Source organism: Pogoniulus pusillus, chromosome 9 (genome assembly GCF_015220805.1).
Source record: "Pogoniulus pusillus isolate bPogPus1 chromosome 9, bPogPus1.pri, whole genome shotgun sequence".
Classification (NCBI taxonomy): Eukaryota; Metazoa; Chordata; class Aves; order Piciformes; family Lybiidae; genus Pogoniulus; species Pogoniulus pusillus.
In genome coordinates, this window is record NC_087272.1 from 26,428,515 (window position 1) to 26,445,329 (window position 16,815).

Below are 16,815 nucleotides of genomic sequence, written 5' to 3' on the forward strand. Positions count from 1 at the left end.
TGCGTGGAGATCCTTGGACATGGAGAGGACACCAAGCTAGCAACAAGATAGGGAGTTTGCCCTTGTGCATGATGAGTCCTGTTTTGGAAAATGCTCTCCTTGCACTGAAGAGAACACAAACACAGAATAATTTAGGTTGGAAGGGAAGCATTGACATCAGGCATACAAAAAATGTTTCCCCAAAACACTGGGGCCTAGCAGGTGACTGTGGTCTACCTGTGCACCACCTGTGCACCAGTGAAGTAGGAAAAGTCAAGGGAGAGGTTTTGGAAGCAAGATGTAGGGTGTCAAGCAGAATAGTGAAATCAAGTATCTCTCCCAAATCTTCTCAGGAAACACAAAGCAAGTCCACACTGATAGGGAGAGACACAGATCCCCAGAGTCTGTGAAGGAACAGCATGGAAGGGTCATATTCATATGGCAGATACTCCGGAGTACTGCCAGAAGAGAAGAGACCAGATTTCCATGAAGCCACAATGGAATAAGAATGAGGCTTTGAGCAACCTGATCCAGTGGAAGATGTTCCTGCCCATGACAGAGGGGTTGGAACTAGATGATCTTTAAGGTCTCTTCCAACGTCCTATAAAGCCATTCTCTGATTCTCTAACCTAGGATGCTTGGCTTTACATTGACGTGTTGACTGAGTGGAATTGTGGGTAAAGAAGATAATTAGCAGGACATATCAGTGACAATACAGGTTGTATAGGAGAGTCAGATGAGGCTGTGGCTGGAGGGAAAGGAGCCAAAAGGTTTCAAATCTTGCTGTGGTATGCCTGCCTGCAGCAGCTCTGGCCCATGGGTAACAGAAATAGCAAATATCCAGATAAAAGCAACAAAGGTAACTAAAAATAAGAAATTACTTCGATGTTAAGAGTGATTTGAGAATTCCAATGACCAGGATTATTTAAGATGGAGACATGATAACCAACAAAACACAGTCATACAAGAAAATACGCAATCGGGAGTAGAGCGCAGAAATTGATCATTTGCTTTCTTCGGTATTATAAGAACTAGAGAGCATCAAGTGAAACTAGCAGGTGGCAGATTTAAAGCAGGCAGAAGGAGGTGAATCTTCACATGGCCAGTAATTCAACAGAGGGACATCCTGCTTTGAGGTGGCAAAAGTTCACAGCAGATCAAAAAAAAAGAAGCACCTCTACACATTCACTGAAGCAAAAAATACAAACCCATGAGGTGCTATTAAATGTAGAGACATCAACTCTGCCTCAAGCAACCTCCTAAAGCCACAGAAGATGGTCTTGTCCTAACCTTGAAAAAGGCCTAACTGGAAATGTCTGCACTGGCTCAGGACAGGAGAGGTGTCTGGTGCTGCTCCATCACCTGCTTCCAAACAAAGGGAAGAGTGGCTGGGACTGGCTTTTGTGGTGCCTGGCGGCTTTCGTCTTTTCTAGTATGTGCCTTTAACTTACAAAATGAGCCAGCTGTGAAGAAGGCTGTAGTTTATGTATCAGCAGATATTGTGGGGAAAACGTGCTTGACTTCACATTGATTATTTAATACCATGCTCAGAGGATTGCTTATTTCACAGAATGTCAGGGGCTGGAAGGGATCTCAAAAGATCATCCAGTCCAACCCCTCTGCCAGAGCAGGGTCACCTATACCAGATTACACAGGAACTCATCCTGGAGTGTTTTGAATATCTCCAGAGCCCCTCTAGACAGCCTGTTCCAGTGTTCTGTCACTCTTGCAGTGAAAAAAATTTCTTCTCATGTTCACATGAAGCTTCCTATACCTCAACTTCCACCCATTGCCCCTAGTCCTGTCATTGGGCATCACTGAGCACAGCCTGGCTCCATCCTTCTGGCACTCACCCTTCACATATTTAGTAACATGAATGAGGTCACCTCTCAGTTTCCCCTTTTCCAAGCTAAAGAGCCCTCAGCTTCTTCAGTCTCTCCTCCTAAGAGAGATGTTCCATTGCCTTCATCACCTTTGTGGCTCTGCCCTGGACTCTCTCAAGCAGTTCTATGTTCTTCTCGAACTGGGGGGCACAGAACTAGACACAGTATTCCAGATGTGGCCTAACCAGGGCAGAGTAGAGGAGCAGGAGACCCTCTCTTGACCTACTAGTCACACCCCTTTTAATATACCTCAGAATGGCACTGTCCGCCCTGTAAGAAGAGAGTTTGCAAAGAGGCAACACCCTGAATGGCATTAATTGGGCTTGGCCAAATAAACCACAGCTGGCTTCCTTGAGAAACAGTAGCCAAACCACTGAGCAGAATTTGCCTCTCTCTCTTGACATTTCTTCCCCCTCATCTTCAGATGGGGCACATTCAAGGCACTGACAAAGGTATTTCCCTCCACTTCTCACATCACAGGATCACATGCTATATCAGAAGTTACATCTTCTGTTGTGATTCTTCTTTTTGATGTTGAAAGGTAATGGGAATGGGCAGATTGGGTTTGCTTAACTTTCAGCGGTGACTCATTCTCTTAAAAAGGCACTTCTACCTTTTCTGACATTGCTGTTTCAGTAAGACTTGGCAGCTTTAAAGTCAGAAAATGTAGCCCAGGAGCATCAAATATCCACAGCTTGCCTTTTTTCCCCCTTTTTTTTCCTTTTTTTTTTTTTTTAACTAGGTTTTCAGCTTACTCTTAATCATCTTCCTTAGAGATCCAGCTGCTGGAATAGGTTGCTTCCATTAGAATCCTGCCTCTCCCTCATGACAAAACAGAACAAACCCTCCTGTTCTGGCCTGGCCTTAATTTTTGTGAGAAAACAAAACCAAAACCAACATGAAAATGGGAATCCTTCAGAGTTGCAGGTGGCTCACTGGAGATAAAGCTGGATCTCTTTTTCCCCACCCAACATTTACAGAGGGCAGAAATCCACGCACTTGAATCCAAAGGAGGAAATATGCCCTTAGATGGAAGGACATGAGCAATTCCTCTCAAGTTTACAGAGAGTCCTCACATTCTTGAAGTTACATGTGCACACAGGAGTGTGGATGAGGAGAGCCTTCTGGGTCACCCTCTTTGCTTTGTCCAGATTCCTTAGCTCAACATTTTGGTGGCCTTTCCTCCTTTTCTTTCTCACTCTGTCAGCTGTAGGGTGGCTTGCAGTTTGCTCAGCCTGCTTCCATGGGATGTGGATCCCTGCCTGTTCCTGGTGGGCCTGAGCTGTGTCATCTCAGGGGACAGAGGCATGGCCTGAGGGCATCCTGGCCTGACATTTCAGGGACACATTGACAGCAGCAATACTTTATGCTCAACTCAGCACTATTGACAGCACAAAGAGGGAATTTCCTTAATGCATTTCAGACCAAATCTATGCATCTATCCTTTGTCTTCATCTGGCTTATGCCAGCAGGGAGACCTAACCCTCCCATGAGAGGCTTAATAGGGTATCTAAATTAAAGAGTGCTCTCATATTCAAGCTGTGCTGACCTGCTGATTGCTAAGACTTTAGATGGTGGGAGTGTTGCTTTTATTATCTAATAATAATAATAATAATAATAATAAAGTAGTAATTACAGAAAACTGTTCCAGGATGGAAAACACTTTTTGCTCAGACCAGATCTCTGAACAGTAGCTTCTCTATCCAGCAGAATAAAACTTTTCCATCTCAACTTAAAGCCTTTTACACTTACAGCAAAGGCAAGGGTGCTGCTTTATCCAGTTCTTAACAAATTCAGTAAAAAAAAAAAAGACAAAATAATAATCCATGTCAAAGATCCTTTTAGCTAAGGAGTTTTTATACCTTCTCAATCATATTGGTCTGGCTGCAACCAGGAGCTCCAGAAGGACAGGTAGGTGGGGAGAGCCTGTTTTCTGAGCCAACAACACATACAGGACAGAGAAGAACACTGTCAGGGACTAGAATGCCTATTCATCTTGCTTGTCACTCCTTTCATTTGGCTGCAGTGCTTTCACCCATCACTGCCAGCTCAGCTTCTGTACACAGTTCGTTTTCTTTAGAAGGAGAGAACAGAGGGAACAAAGAATTTGCTTAACACCAGTATTGTGAGATGGTTTCAGTTATTCAGGTCTCTTGGCCCTTGCAGCAAATTTAGGAGGGAAAGCAGTCCTTTAAAACCACATACAGCATCTTGACATTCTAGATCTGGAGTGGAGCTTGGCAGAGAAAATCTGGACAGGAGCCAGGCTGCTTCAGCAAATCCTACCTGAAAGTGATCCTGCTTAGTCCTTAGCTCTTTAATAGGGAGTTTTGCTGAAGTGGAAACTTTTATGGCAATTTTCCCAGTGAAACTGAGGTGGAATAAAAAGATAATTGTTATATTGCCTATTGGTTTGATAAAGCAGAACAAATACTCATTCTTCTGGATAATGATGAGATAGTAAGATCTTTGCTTCCTATCAGGTGAACACAGGCTTTGATTCCTTAATGCAAAACTTACTTATTATCACAATCAGGTCAATCCTCCACGTTGAGGGGGAAGGGACATTTTGTCTTGTCACTTTATATTTTGTAGTGGATTTTCACATATAAAGAAGAGCCATTGCAGAAATACTCCTCAGACACAGTCCCTCATCAATCACTGTCTGTAGCAGATCTTCTTCTTCTGGAAATCCTGCTAAGGTCCCATGGCTTGAGTGGGAGAAAGGTCCCACCCCATGCTAATGGTGTTTTCCTGTCCCCCAGGGCCAGAGAACAGAACAGAGGGAGCTAAGCTACCTTTGGCACCTTACGCGTTCTGTCCTGGGCATCACCCGGCAGGTGCACCAGGATTTCATCTCCCATCCCCACCTCCCACAGTCCAAGCCAGCATGCCACTGTGCTGGGCAGCTGAGACCACTGCCCACCTCAGGAAGACAGGCAGGAAGTGCTGTGATGTGGCCACATCTGAGCCCACTCAAGGGTGATAGAGGCAGAGAGGTGCCAGTAGTGGCACCCTGCTCAGGTCTCCAGATAGCAAAACAGGCAGTGCTCGGTATGCCTCCCAGCTAGTCTGAGCCTGCAGCAGCCTTTGATGCTATGTGTCTAGGGGGCTACTTAAATAGCTCAAGCCTTTCCTCTTCGGTGCACTCCTCAACTCATACTGCAACACAGCCTGGGTGACAGCCAAGTATGACTTAAAAAAAAGAGGAGCCACCAGTAAACATTTAATTTAAGTCTCTTCTATCTTATGTTAAACTGGTCACTGCAAGCTACAAGTCAGCACTCTCTGTTTTTTCAAAGCTCTTGTCTCTTTTGCCTTTCCTAATCAGTGTTTAATTATTAACAGAAGAGTAATTTTTGGATAATGACTCCCATCTGCTGACTGCCTGCATGTATTAGGCCTGGCAACATCAGTCTCCAGAGAGTTTCTCCATAGTCTCTTCACACCCAACTGACCGTTCTCCCAAAGCAAGAGCAAATGCAGCTTTTTCTGAATGCACTGAACCAGCTGAAGTTGAGCTCTCCTGTTGCACTTCTGGTACTAGCCCATCAAGTCCAGCAAGTTCATTTTCTGAAAGGCAGCAGCTGTCCCTGCTGAGCTGTTTCTGGACTGCAGCTCACCCATGACTCACCTCTTCTGCAGTTCATCTCACTGCACTCCTCTTTTGACAAGTCATTTCTGTTGCTCTGACTGTTGCCTCACTCTCAGGTTTGCTAAGCTCACGTAACTGAGGGAGGACTCTTTCGGAGGCAAGTGAACAAGAAACGTTTCACAGCACAGTAAAAGCTGACATCAGTTTTAAGCTATCTGTTCCCAGAATTTGCCATTGTTACTAGAGTACTGATGGTGAAACCTCCTTGAGGAATGCTGCTGTAATGTCGCTGAAAATGGGCTGAGTTGGTATTTGAGTGCAAGGGATCTCAAAACCTCAGGCAGAGTTGCTTTATCTCTTTAAAAGAAAGGGGTTGTGGGAGGAGGAAAGGGAGGGGGAAAAAAAGTGTTGGCTATTAATAGAGAATATGGAGCCCTGTTTTGAATGGCTTCTTTAATTAGTGGCATGCAATATAGAAGCAAGGTTCTCAATGCACTTCTACCTGCTGACTTCCCAAGTGCAGATCAGAGAAACTCAGACAGAAAAAACCCTTTGCCGTGCAAGGGAGTTTTAAACAGGCTGGACTAAAATGCACAAACTAAAAAATAATCAAGAGATCAATCAGCCTTGATCTTCAGGGAGATGTTTTCTGAATGTAGGCCAGTGGAGTCAGTGCCAGCACAGATTCTGGGAGTTTAAGTTATCTTCCCAGCCTTACCTGCCTGCCACAAGGTTTCCCATTGCTCCTGCTCCTCTCGACTATCTTTTATGTCCGCTTCAACGATAAGCTCCCAGAGATAACAGCTGTCTTGTCTTACTCAGTTTCACGATGCCTGGTACATTGCTTTCTCAGGAACTCAGCTCTTCAACTGTCTTACAAGAAATAATACTGCTCTTTACAGTAGTTCTCCACCAGCTCAACTTATTTGTACTTGAGTTTTCATCATCTGAAAGAAATAAACAACAACCAGAAGCAGCTATTAGGTGATTTAAAGCTAGGAGAAGGCTTGTTTCTTTAGCTCTGTAAGTCATGACAAGGCACCTGGACCTGTGAACCCCAACGGCCTTTACTAGAACACTAAATTAGTGAGACTATTTTGAAAAACACAACTCAGGTGTCTGTGGTTACTCTCTGGCTGTTTGCACCCTGCTTTAAATAATTCTGTGTGGGGTGACGACTCCTCCCTATAATGAAAGAAGACAGGAGTACTCCACAGATATGCATGTTGTGGTGCTGATAAGCAGCAACTAGCCCTGCAGGAAAGTTTTAGTGTGTGGCTAACAAAAGCAGCGGTAAGGACAGAGAGCTGCCAAGCCAAGGCAGAGCTCCTCCTTTCCCAGTAGAGTAACTCTAGGGGAATGCTGACTCACCAGCTCCCTGTGTAATAGAGGTGGAGAAAAAGCAATCACGTGTGATGTTGCTGCATCTCTTTTCCTCCCGCATCACCATTTCTCCTGTGGTGAATGCACCATGTTTCATCTGGCTGGAGAGCCAAGAGTTCTCTGTGTAGGAAAGCCTTTTAAAATCGTGCCTCGAGCTAGATGTGCAAAAACCAGATAAGCAGGTGTTAAGTTCCCAGACAGCTTCAAAGAAAAGGTAATGTTTCCTTGCTTGGCAGTCCAACACTTAATGTACATAACCCAGTTGTAAATAGTCTGTGGAATAGTTGCAGAGCACATCTGCAGGAAAGGCGTTAGCAGAGCTGCTGGTGGTGTTCGCACAGGCTTCCCTCTTCTTTTCCAGCTGTGTGTTTCTAATTTTCATCACATTGTCTTCTCTCACTTCCCAGCCCAGGGAATCTTCTTCCTTATGAAGAACAGTTCAGCTCATCTGCAAGTACTTGCTCATTTGCAGATGCTGGTCCATGTTAGCACCTGGCCTTCTCAGCAGCCCTAGCTCCCACTTGTCCAAGTGATGAGTCTTTGCCTGGCCACTTTAATGGCTTCTGCCCCTTGGCCAAAACCAAATCATAGAATCACAGAATCAACCAGGTTGGAAGAGACCTCCAAGATCATCCAGTCCAACCTAGCACCCAGCCCTATCCAGTCAACTAGACCATGGCACTAAGTGCCTCATCCAGTCTTTTCTTGAACACCTCCAGGGACGGTGCCTCCACCACCTCCCTGGGCAGCCCATTCCAATGGGAAATCACTCTCTCTGGGAAGAACTTCTTCCTAACATCCAGCCTATACCTACCCTGGCACAACTTGAGACTGTGTCCCCTTGTTCTATTGCTGGTTACCTGGGAGAAGAGGCCACCCCCCACCTGGCTACAATGCCCCTTCAGGTAGTTGTAGACAGTAATAAGATCACCCCTGAGCCTCCTCTTCTCCAGGCTAAACAGGCCCAGCTCCCTCAGCCTCTCCTCATAGGATTTGTGCTCCAGGCCCCTCACCAGCTTTGTTGCCCTTCTCTGGACACATTCCAGCACCTCAACATCTCTCTTGAATTGAGGAGCCCAGAACTGGACACAGTACTCAAGGTGTGGCCTGACCAGTGCTGAGTACAGGGGAAGAATAATCTCCCTTGTCCTGCTGGCCACACTGTTCCTGATGCAGGCCAGGATGCCATTGGCTCTCTTGGCCACCTGGGCACACTGCTGGCTCATCTTCAGCTACTATCTATCAGTACCCCCAGGTCTCTCCAGCCATTCAGTCCCCAGCCTATAGTGCTGCTTGGGGTTGTTGTGGCCAAAGTGCAGAATCCTGCACTTGGCCTTGTTAAATCTCATCCCATTGGCCTCTGCCCACCCATCCAGCCTGTCCAGGTCCCTCTGCAGGGCTCTCCTACCTTCCAACAGATCAACACCTGCTCCCAGCTTGGTGTCATATGTCCCTGCATTAAACAGTTTCATGTGCAAGAGGGAATGAACAATGAAGGTAGCTCTGAGAAGAGCTTCATTACTTGGCCTATAATCCCTTCTGATCACTCATGTCAAATATTTCACCATTGCTCTTCTGTTCCTTAACTTGACAGTATAACTATAATATCAGCCCCAAAAAGATCAAGATGCACTACTGGTTTTCCTTCTTAAGTGGCAGGTTCTGGGTGTGATGGTCCTAACGAGGTGGGGACCTGAGAAAAGCAATATAAGACAGGTGGCACAAAATGTCCCTTTCTCTCAGTGGTTCTGGTGAAAGACATGACCTTTTCCCACAACCTTGGTGCTGCAAAGTTGCTTGCCATCTCCTCATGTCTCACTCATCATCAGAACCCAGATGCTGTTCCTTACACTCCAAGATGCTGGTTATTTTACTGACTTGAAGGAAATGCCTCGGAGAAGAAAAGCCACAGGTCTCGGAGGACTCCTTCAGCGTTCATCACCGCATCACTTCAGAAGTCCACAGACCACCTCTGCTACTCCGTGGTTTCGGTAAACCTTTCTGACCTGACACGGCTATCTCGATTTTGCCAGCCAAAAGCCAGCTAATCCTGGCTGGAAATTAACACCCCCGAATACACCAAGCCTTAACGCACTGCTGGGTACCCTGGAAGTAAGAGGAGACATAGAGGTACAGCCTCTCCTTGCTGCCCAGCACAACGCTGGTCAGGCTGGCAGACTGCCTGAGCCTTAACACAACAGTGAAAATCATGGGCTAAATTCTCCTTGCCATTTGCTCCTCCCTCAGGATCTCACATTAATCGCATTAGATTTGAGTTTCAGCTTTCCCATTTCCCAACCCAAAATCCCCACAGGACCACAGCGAGCTGAGTTGCACAAATTTTGCTGTGGCCCTGATACTGTCTCTCATCCACATCTCCAAGACAGGGAGCCTGGACATGGGCGGTACCTGCAAGGCAGGCATGCTGTTGCCTTGTGCCTGCAATCACTGTTTGGGAGTGTTTTGCAACATTTTGCAAGATGGCAAAACAAATGATCCTCTGTTACAGAAACGAGGTAAATGTTGAATTCCACTGCAGATACCTTATCTCTTGCGGTTGTGGAGAGATCAGGACACAGTCAAAACAAGAAGCCCGGGGCAGAAGAAGCTTGCTTCTGTATTTTTACACTTTTCTAATGCATATCTTTCAGTTGCATAGCTTTGTGACATTTTGTTCTGCTCTTTTGCAGGGCCCTCACCCAGGAATGCCTTGTCATTCATTGCAAGCGTTTGCAGCTACGCCTGTGCTCAGATCTCCCAGTGTAAGCTCGATACCACCGTGGTTTTATTCCCCTACTGTCATGATTCAGCCACAGGTCTGAATATAAGCAAAGTGTCTTTCAGCTCAAACCCAGAGTAAGGCTGAAGAGCAAATGGGCTCCTCGTGTGGCTCTCCAGTGCTTTGTACTTGCAACCTAAATGTGAGATAGCAAAAAAAAAAGGTGGTTGGTTTAGTGAGGTTATGATCAAGGTTTGGTTGGCTTTTTAAATCACCTCTGGCATTAAAACTAATTCATCCTGGAAGGTCACACTCTCTTTGCAATGCTTTCACTCTGCTCTGCTACACACAGGTTTCAATAGTATGCTAACTTCTGAGGTGCTGCAGACACTCATGATAATCAGTGCAAAACCAAATTACCCACGGCAGCTGCCACTGTCATGCTTTCCCCTGTGAAGAAACGTGCACAGGAGTCAGTTCTCCTGGTAAAGCTTTGGATTTGGCTTTTATTTTGTTTTTCAGCCAGCTTTCCTAAAGAAAAGAGAACACATTTGTGACCAGGTTCTGTCAATGTCCTTTTTACCTGGCCCTCAGCGTCCTGACTGGCTCCATTGCCTGCTGCCTGACTTGAGCGGTGCATGGAGGAGATGTGTAGAGGAGCTGCAGTGCTGGGGAGGTGGCTACAGGGCAAGCCCAGATGCAGCCAAGGGCACTGGCCAAGGCAGGCAGGACCACACAGAGCACCCAAAAAAGCCCTGAGGAGAACTTACCCCATAGTCATGGCGTGAAAGGCACATAAACAGGAAGCATAAAGCCACAGGAAATTCGATGACTGAAGTTCTACCGCTTATAGAAGCATTATTTTTACTGGCTCTACCGTTATGTGTTATAGCAGTATAGCAGTGCTTGTCTTCTCACTCTGCTCAGACCTTGGATAGAATATAGTCCCTTTAGCTTATGGATTGCTTTACTTTCTGCCTCCTGCAATGCTGCATCCTGGTGATGCTGAGCCTGTAAATTCATGGCAGGGGATATAGAAGCCCAGCCATAGGGACACAACTCCATCCAGAACTTGGGAAGACAGGCTCAATAGGAATATTGTATTGATTTGGTTTTATAGAGCTTGGCATGTGCTTTTGCCACTTAGGTGTCAGGATGACATCCTTCAGTTGCTCTGTGCATTGCAGTCACCAGGACAAGGTTGGTTGCTATTTTGTTTTGAAGTATGGAGGAAAAAATATTTAGCTTTGAAGTATCTCTCAGAACACTTTTCTAATCCTTCATAATGTTTTCTTGCTGCTTCTCTCAGCAAAATTCTGCTCTCTAGGAATTACACAGATGAGCAATTTTTCTCCTCCAGCTTTCAGCCATGAATGAGAGGTTTTGAGTATTATCTCCTCCTCTTGTCCTGACACAGCTCTCCTCAAAATTTTCTTCATCCACAGGCACAAACACTGCTCCACCCCCTGTGCTGCTAACTGACTGATCCACTCTGCTTCAGCACTATTCTTCTGTCATACTACACTCCAAGTGGTCCTTAGAGACAGCACAGAGAGAAACCTGAACCTTCCCTGTCTATCCACCTTGAATAGTATCTGTGGATCTGTCTGCACTGTAAGCTAGCAGGGAGCCAGTGTGGGAAAAGCTAAGCACCTCTCCAAATGTAGGAGCAGCCTGTGAGGGATGCTGGCAGAGCTCACCTAACCCACATGCTCACCTGCAGGGATTCTGTGGTCCAGCTTTTCCAGAGAATCTATACAGACAGAACTTTTGCTCAAGAGCTCTGCATCTTGGCCACCACCACCACTTTGCTGGGGTCTCATGCAGGTGGTTCTCTTCACAGACAGCTTCCTGGAGGTGGATTTCCTAGACTGCTGCTTTACCATTCTCTTCCAAATAAGGTTTTCTGACAAAGCCTGCCTGTCTCTGCTTTTGAGGCCCTTCCTGGTCCCCACTGCTCACAAGAGCCATTCTTACTCTACTGCCCACAGGCAATTCTCTGCTTTCTTCTAGCTGCCAACCCCATTTGGATGATGCTCTAGAACAGCATCCTGCACAGCTCCTGTCATCTCTTCAATTGCTTCATAAAACTCTTCATAGTAAGCGCAGAAAACCTCACAGCAGGTTCATACTGCTGCCTTCTACACTGCCCAGCACCATCTCTTTGTCTCCTTTCCCTGCCCTACTGGACCTGTCTGTTGTTCTCTTTCCTGTCCTTTGCTTATGGAGTCTCTGAGGCTGTAGAGGTTGGGGTTTTCCCGGCGGCAGTGGTTTTCCTTCACTGGCCAGGGCAGCACAGGTCTGTAGCAGCTCCTAAGCCATTCCTAGGGACATTTTGTGCCCATCTTGCAGTGCTGCAGCAGCTCTCTGCTAGAGCAGTTGCTCCAACATCCTGGGTTACCTACCTCTTAAACTTCTCCTTCCCCACCTTCTTTTGCTTCTTTTCTCCCATCACACACTGCCATCTGAATACAGATTAGCAGTAATGGTTCATCTGGAGGTTTTACTTCTGTTATTTAAGAGCATTCCACTGGTTTTAGGGTTTTGCTGGTTTATTCTTTTTCCCTGCAGGATGTTTTTGTGTCTTAGCTCTAAGGTAAGTCCACCTCATGCCTGGACTGTGATCTCTCAGTGATTGTCCTCCCTCCTCAAATTTCTCTGCTCTCTGGCACATTCTCTTGTATCTTTCACCCTCTGTTTTTTAAGCCAGGCAGCTTCCTCCTTCCCCTTCCCCCTCCCTGAGACCACTATCTGAGCATTTTTCTTAGCCACTTCCCTTTTTCAGACTTGCCATTCAGCTGTAGATGACTGAGGGTTCAGCATCCCCTGCACACACGAGTAACCTTCTATTGCAGCATGTTTTAATCTCATCAACAACTGCACAAACTAGTTATAATCAGCTCTCTAATTACATTCCTAAGGTCAATATCCAAGTTCAGACTCAGAGTTGCTGATAAACTGCTGCAGAGCCTCCTCTTCTCCAGAGGTGCTGGAAAGCTGCAGTTGGAGGTGCCACCTCTCTCTCACAAGTGTCCCACTTCACTGCTGCTCCTTTTGCTTGCTCTGCCCCCCTACACTGCCTTCCACAGAAGTACCTTTGTTGAAAGCTGATCAAAAAGTGCCTGTGTTTACATGCCCCAGCAGATCAAGCTGTATAGCCCAGCAGGGTCTCCCCAGCTCACCCAGCCTATGTCTGGCCCCAAGGGGATGCAGGCCTTGTAGCTCCCAGCTGGGGACACAAGGCACAGGTCATGATGCTCACTGGGCTCCTGTCCCTCCCCACTGCTCTAGGTTTCAGCAGTTGGTTGCTATTCTCCTGTCATCATTACAGACCCAGGTCACTTTAGGCAGCTAAACCACCTGCTATTTTTCAGCAGTTTCAGCACGACCCTCACCCTTTCTCCACGACTGACATACAAAAGTAAACTAGTGCCACTCTTTGTGCTTGCCTACAGAAACCCAGACTCCTGTTGTGCAGCACTAGCTGTTAGAGATGGTCTACAGTGGGACTAGGAAACCCCTCACTACAGCAGAATGTTGGCCAGGGAGACTTACACATCACATACAGCCGCAGCAGGACTGCAGGCATAAGATATGATGACTAGTGGAAGGGATGGAAGAGCCTGGTGCTTATTTTGCCTCTAAATGCTTTTGCTCAGTGGTATTTCAGCAAGCAGCAACCATAAATCATAAGGCAGGGGTAGCAGCAGCTCCCACCATGCTGCTGAGGGGAGTCAGTGAAGCTGGTTCCACCTTCTAATGCTTCTTCCATCTTTTGTAGATCTCAGGAGACATTTTTATCATAATAGTGTCATATAATCTTATCTAGATCCTATCTTGGGTAAAAAGTAATTAACCAAGAATTATGGACTTCTGGGTGGACTTGTCTGCTTTAAATGTCAACCCTGAAGGGTACAAAGACTACAGCACACTTGGAGTTATTTACTGCCTTCCTGAGGTCTTAGTAACAGACAGGCTGAATGGAGAAGGTCACACACATGGGATCACAGTCTTACCAGCAGTTTGGCCAATGTGACCAGACATCAGGCGAGGAAGCCATGGTTCCTTGAATGCACATCCAGGCTCAGAACCCCCTGCAGCAGCATCCCCATCATCTGAAGGTCAGCCTTCACCCAGAAAGCTCAGAGCCTCATCTGAGATGAAGATGAAGTGGGAGAGCTGAACACAGAGAACCAGCTGAGGACAAGGAGACAAAGGGTAAAGTGTCTCTGCAGGAGAACCACTCTGTCAGGAGATGGTTACATCTGCCTTTAACTGACCTTTTTGCATTGCATCATGCAGGAGAACTGTGAGCAACGCATATAAGGAAGCTGCTTTTAGCTGAATGGGGGAAAAGGGAACGCAAAATGTTCTGAGCTTAGTACCGTAAGTAGACAGGGTGAGAAGGAGGATCCTGCAAATTTACCCCACCCCCAAAAGTTAGTGTTTAGTATTACTCATGGGTTTGTACAGAAGGACATCTATTGCACACTGCTCTCTTTAAAGGTCTTGTGATTAAATAAATAGAACCAATATTGTCTTAATAGTCATGGAGCACTATGATAGTACTCTTCATCCACAGGTATATCTTTGCATCAGATACTCTGAAACTACTCAGACACTATTGCTATAGCTATATGCATATGCAGGATAACCTGTTATCTTGTCCTCCTTTAGAGGTAGTGAGACAGCTTTGCATGGCCTCTTTCTGTACACATTTTGAAGCCAGAAGGACCTATTAGATTTAGGCTGGTCTCTTGCACACCCCCTATACGGAATTTCACCAAGTAAGTCACTATGAAGCTCACCACATTCAGCTAAGCAGAGACATTTTGGTCTTGTGGGCAGCAGGCAGAGGAAGAGCATCACTGCTGAAGCTCAGACGCTGGGGGTGGCAGTGGTGAGCTGTTGAATCCAGTATGCCAAATCTCGCCTGCAAACACTAAACCAAAACACTCTTGGAGAATGAAAATGACTGCTGTGCACCTTGTTTTCTTTTAAAGCGCTTGAATCGTGTGACTGTCTTCATGTCAGAGTATCTTGGTTTCTAGCAGGAAAAAAAGAACATTGTTTCACTTGGCTGGAAAAGTTGGGAAGTTAATTTTTTCTTTTGTGATTATCCAGGAAAATCCTAACTTCAGAATTTAAGACATGAAAATAGAATTTAAGAGCTCATAAGGTAAGTTCTTCTCTCTGATCCAGTAATACCCTTTTATGATGCAAGCAAAGCAAGCAATTGCACCATCCTGCTTGGAGACCATCACCACAAGTGTGATCTTTTGAGAGGTATGGTGAGGTTTTATTAAACCTTACAAGACTATCGGTGGGATGGCAGTGATCTGCCAGGGGCCACGCTCCACAGCTGGAACTGTTCTCTTCATAGGTCTAGGACAGCAGAGACAAGCCTTTTTGCCTCCAAATTATCTAATCCTGGTTTAATCTATGTAATAAGAGAGACGAGGTTTTCTCGGGAAGCTGCAATGCAATGTTCTCACGTGCTTCAGGATGCAAGTCCCAGAATGTAAGAAATAAGGTGACTGACGGCAAGCAAGCACTGAGAGGCATGAAAGGGTTGCTTCATTCGGGAGGCTTTTGGGTTTGGTTTCAAAGGACTCGTAAATGTGCGTTTTGGAGATTGTTGTGCTATCTACAGTGACACCCTGTGGTCATGAAGGAGTAATTTATCTCCCACCCCATTACCTCAAAAACAAACAAAAGTGCTCCCTGACTGCCCTGCTGCTTGCAGTCATTTGCAGGAGGAAACACAAATGAAATGCAGGTCTTCCTGGTAATGAGTAGCATTCCTATAGCATATGAGGAGACAAGTATTTTTCTGTTACTATTATTATTCAGACACTATTGATATAGTTAATATTCTGTAGTGATTTCATATGCATACTGCCTGGCTTTAGTAGAAAATAAAGGTAAGATTATAGTTAAAAATATGAATTGTGTATGAATGTAATTTAGTTTAATAATGTAAGAAAACTCTCTATATATACCTTCCAAGAGCAATGAATTACATATAGAAAAGGACCTAGTGACTTGTTAATATCTAGAATCATATAATGGTTTGGGTTGGATGTGACTTTTAGAGGTCATCTAGTTCAATCCTCCCTGCAGTTAGCAGGGACACCTATTTCTGCATGGTCCTCACTGAGCATCAGCCTACAATCACTGTCCTATTTTCCTCATGTCTTTCCTAAATGCTTATCCCATTGCAATCTCTCCACTGTAATGGGAACAGCCTCTTCCTCAAATTCTACCTTTAGACTAGATCACATTTTTCCAATCACCCTGAGCTTGACGTCCAGTCAGATCTTCTTGCCAAGCTGAGTGAGTATTCAAGAACATTCTCACCTGCCCCATTCCCTTCCCCAACAGGCTATTCTTTATCCACAAGTCCTAACTGAAACACCAGCCCTCAGCTACAAAGACCCAGAAGCTCTCCTAGCACTTGGGCATAGGATGCAGTTGGTGTTCCAAGAAGAAAGCACTGACAAAAAGATCACCTCTGTCCCCAAGCTCTACTTCTTCCTGAATGACTGGGTACTCATTGTAGCTTCGCTCTGATTTTGTTTTGCTCTTAAAGACTGTTGAAAAAGTTGGAGAATCATTTTCCCTTTAAAAGACCAAGAAGGATCAAGACCACAACGTATTATATCTAAGGGAAGAGCAAACTCTGTGACAGGACTCTTTCCCAGAAAAATAACCAAGAATTCAAGGAGCACTGCAGTTAACTTCAACAAAGATTAACTAAAGTCCTGTCAGTCACTTAAAATGTAACTGTGCAGTTGCTTGCTGTAGTTGATGCCCTATATGAAGGACTCAACATTTACACATTTACTAAACTATATGTAATTTTTAGGTACATTTTGACAGCCCTGTTCAGTTTTTCAACAGAAGTGAGGGAAAGAAATCAGCCTGGAGCTAAAGTTTCAGTTGAAATAGAAATGCTCACAAAACATTTCTACAAGAGAGACAATTCCTCTTATTTAGAAGGCAATGACCAGAGAAATCATCTACAATGTTTAAAACTACCTGTTGAATCTGCATTTTGCAGGTCTCAGTCAGTACTTTTCTTACCTGGTTATACAGTATGAAATGCTCTGAAGCAGCTTCTTTTCATCTTTGGGTGCTAAGGCAGATGGAGAAGGAAAAGGAAAGTAGGATGCTGAGGAAAAGGGATGTAACTAAGATTAATTTTCAAAAGATACCAGGTCCTAAACAAGTAATACACAAAGGAAAACATGATA